The following is a 4,202-nucleotide window of genomic DNA, read 5'->3' on the forward strand; positions in this document are numbered from 1 at the left end:
AGCCTGTCCTTGCAGCAGGACAATGGGTAGGTCTACTACATGCAGTTGTTGTCTGTGCGAACCCAGAAGCCTTAAGAAGCTGTGATGGGAGACAGCCACCTATGGTGCAGACACAAAAGGAATCTCAGGTGCAGAAACTTTAAATCCTTATTAATACTGGTGTCTTAAAACTGGTTCAAAGTTGCTATAGCAAGATTGTAGCAAGTAGTTCACTGTTTCTATTTGAAATCTCTGAGCGTTGCAAAATAAGCTGTCAACAGTGGCTGAAACAGTCTATATAGCATGAATTCCAGCTCAAATTACTGACTTCATGCTGGTACCTGCAGCTTTTCACAAGCACTTCCTGGTCCTGCTTGACAAAACCCCTGTGCCATACCCCCAGTACCTATCAGAACAGAAGTCACTGACCAGTCGTCTTCTGTTTGGATACATAATGTTCTGGGACTGCTCTTCTGCGGAAATACTCCTCATGTCTCTGAGAGGATGCTGCTGGGACCAAGATCAGCCATCAGCTGGGACTCCAGACCAGAGCAAAGCCGAGCCAGTGGTTTGACCAAGCTCTGAGGAACTGCACGAAGTTATCTGGCATGACACATTCTGCTCTCCTGTAGTTTTGACTCCACATCACAGCAAAGGAGCCCTTAATCCATTCACAGGCAATCTGCCTTCTTGAAAGCAGCACCATAGCAAGAGGTAGACCATGTGACTCCAGTGGATGTACTAAAGAACTTGGTCTCTGAAAAGTGCCACTCTCAGAGACAATGTTCTCACCTTAAAAAAAGCTTAGGACCACACCAGAGAGCTTAGACCAAGCTTGGAAGCATCTATTTTTCAAATAATGTACATCCATAAGAAAAGGGAAGAAAATCTCAATTCCCTGCTGAAAAGATCTGCAACTTGATCTACTTAACTGGTTTTCTCTTTCATTTCCCTGTAGCTGATTTCTCTTTAAGATATATGTGTAGGTTGTGATGTGTGCAGTAGTGCTACTAATTCTTTAAATTAGGGCACTAAACTTTGCATTTGTCATTACCTCATGAAATGTGATATGCTGATGAGAGAACTACTAAGTTCCAAGAAGATTTTTGAAAATTTTGCTGTGAAAATCCATATCTCAAGGTATGGTATCACCACCTGAAGAACTTTTTCAGAATCTCCATGTCATTGCAAGGCTAAAAACATGTATATGCCAAACCCATGATCATCACTTTCTAAGAAACCTCAAACCAGAAAAGAACAGACAGAAATTTACCCCAAAACCTGAAGTGCAGTGGGGCTGGCACACACATGCAGAAAGAGAAGACAAGAGAGGAATACAGAACTATGAGCACTAAGGTTATGAATCTCAAGGAATTTTGAATCACTATGTTTAAGCTCATTTTTGCAATAGAAAACACATGTAATCATATTCATAGAAGCTTTTACCATCTCAGAGGTGTGGCATTGCCTTGATGATGTGATAGCAACAATGGCTTCGAGCACTCATCCACCTCCTTGCACTCCCCTTAGAAGGAGAAACCTGCAAAAAGGAATAGATGAGGACCACAACCTCCACTGAGGTAGGGGAATGAGGAAACAGAGAGCAATCCTGGAGCCATGCAAGCTGGGCTGGCCAACATTCCTGCTACTCTTGGTTGCTCCTGCGTAGCATCAGTATAGGGAAAGAACAGGCAGCAACAGAGCTCTGTGTCTTCACCTTTCCTTCACCTCCAGGCCCTGACACAGTTGGGCTCCTGAATTTTGCTTGTGCAGGCAGCAAGCACTGTAGCATATTCTTCATGCAGGTCTGGGCTCGTGACAGCTTTTTGGTGAAAGAGCTTTTCTGGAGATAATGCCCTTATCCAGACAGTTTGTGTTTCAGCAGCCTTGCTGTCCCTGCTTCCTACAAGCCACTTCATCTTTATTTCACAGTCTTCTCTCGTTTGGTGGCAAATGCCCCTGTGACCAAAGTCTTCACCTCCTTTTAATACACAAGGTGCAGGAGCTAAGCATCTGTTTCCTGTCTAGCTGGATTGGGTTGCCACCTATCCTTCCAAGCATAACTACTCAATCCCAGAGGGTGAAGGAGGAGTACGGGAAGGGTGGTGGCAACCAAATAGTAATACTAAATAAATACTGAATAGCAATTAATAGGTGGACACAGCAGTTCATCAGTCCATATCAAGGGCCCACTAAGAGCATGGGTACGAAAACAGCACATTGAGAGGCAGTGACAGACTGGTATAGGGATAGGGATGCATGTCACCTCCACCCTCTCCATTTTTGTCTGCTGCAAACCTTTAGGAATAGGCACTGTTTGGAGAGCTGGCATCACTCTTCATCTTCTTTTCGCTGCCTAAACTGCAACATCCATTACTTTTACAACTGAATATTTAATGCACAGATCAAAGACCAGTCTTTTAAAAAGAAGATAGTTCCATTCCCTAAACTTCATGCAATTTAACACAGGGCAGTGAATGAAATCTGCTCTTTCAGGAAGTATCTCCCTCCAGTTCAGGTCTGTTAACTTACACACATTGAGTGAAACCATTCTGATGCAAACAAAAGCCATTATCTAAAATAAAACACTTTTTGATAGAGACAATACACTACTTCTCAACTGATGAGACATACCTTTCCAATGAGAGAGGAGAAAAATTGAGGTCTGAAACTGTGTTAGTTATTTTAGTATCTCTTAGGACCTCCAGTCCACAGCTGAGCTTTACATCTTTTCACAAAATGCTTTAAAGACAAAATACATTCTTTTTCCTATTTCCTTTGAGTTAGGATATGGACAGAAGTAGATTTGCTTCTTGCCTGCACATGTATTCCACGTTATAGAGATCAGGCATTTGATTCTGGTGGTTTCCAGTCAGAACAGCACTTAATGAATGGCACATGACTGCATGTCTTCACAGAGAACAGTAGCATTCTTGTTAAATTAGCACCACCAGGTACCACGCTTTTCAAACTCAGGTGTCTTTGGACTGCATTTTTGGAAATGTGTAAAAACATATGCATGCAAATGAAATTAATACACTACTTAGAGAAACCTGAAGTATAAAGGTAGTGCATCATTCAGGACATATGTGAAAGCAGATGTAGATGTCCATGTATGCAACACATTCACTGTTGTCAGAGCTGAAAGCTATTAGGCTTTGACCTAATAGCCTGCTATGATATACTTCTCGTTTCTGCAGCAAGACACAAAAGCAACAGAGTGTATCACAGAGTTTAGCAAACACTGAGAAGCAGCGTGGACATCAGACACAAAGCACACTTCAAAAAAGAAGTCTGCAAGGTTAAGTTTGGAAAATTATGATACTGAGATGGGGCTCGGGGGAAAGCCCAAGAACCTTCAGCAACTGCTTCTAGAAATCTCGGGAACAGAAATTTATCCAGGGCTGCAGTACTGCAGCTCTCAGCACCGACTCTGAATGATGTGTAAACGGCTCCAACTGCAACAACCTCCAGACGCGGCAGTTTCCAGCCAGGAGATGGTGTGGTTTGCCACACAGTTGACTGAAAAGCCTCAAGAAGCATCCCCCTCCCTACTCTAAAACAAACAGATAAACAACCAAATACACACACACATAAAAATCCTCAAACAAAAATGCGCCCTACTTTTGAATGAAAGTACACGCCAGAATTACTTTTCATTTTCTTATACGATGCAGCTGGAACCCTGAGGCCCACCACCAGCAGCAAGCTCTGCCTGGCACGACCAAGAGTAGGAGATCGGTAACAGACTTGGAGCACGTCCGGCGCTGAGACCGCTGCGCCTTTGGGGACTGCTGCTCATCCTTCATCTTGTCCCCGCCGCTGCCGCTGTTCAACGAGTAGCAGAGCCCGGCCCAGCTCCCGGGGTCGGCCTGTCCCCGGGAGGCTCCGCTCCGCTCCTCTCCTCCAGTCCCAGCTCCGGCCCCGCCCCCGGGACCACCCCCGGCCCCTCCGCAGCCCTTTGTCGTGCGCAAGCGCACTGCCGCGCGCACCGCTTCCGGCCGGTCCCCGCGTTTCCGGGCCCCAAGCCGCGCTCCCGCCGCCGCCCTGCGGGACGCACCCTCGCGCGCCGCGCGGGACAGCTCTCGGTGCGGCGGGGGCGCGCGCTCTGCGCCGCTTCCTGCCCTCGCGCCCGGCGGGCGCCACGGCCATGGCTGGGGCCGGCGGGCGGGGCCGCGCGGGCGCTGCGGGGCGGGCGGAGGGCGGGCGCTGAGTTGCGGCGC

Source organism: Serinus canaria, chromosome Z, assembly GCF_022539315.1.
Source record: "Serinus canaria isolate serCan28SL12 chromosome Z, serCan2020, whole genome shotgun sequence".
NCBI lineage: Eukaryota > Metazoa > Chordata > Aves > Passeriformes > Fringillidae > Serinus > Serinus canaria.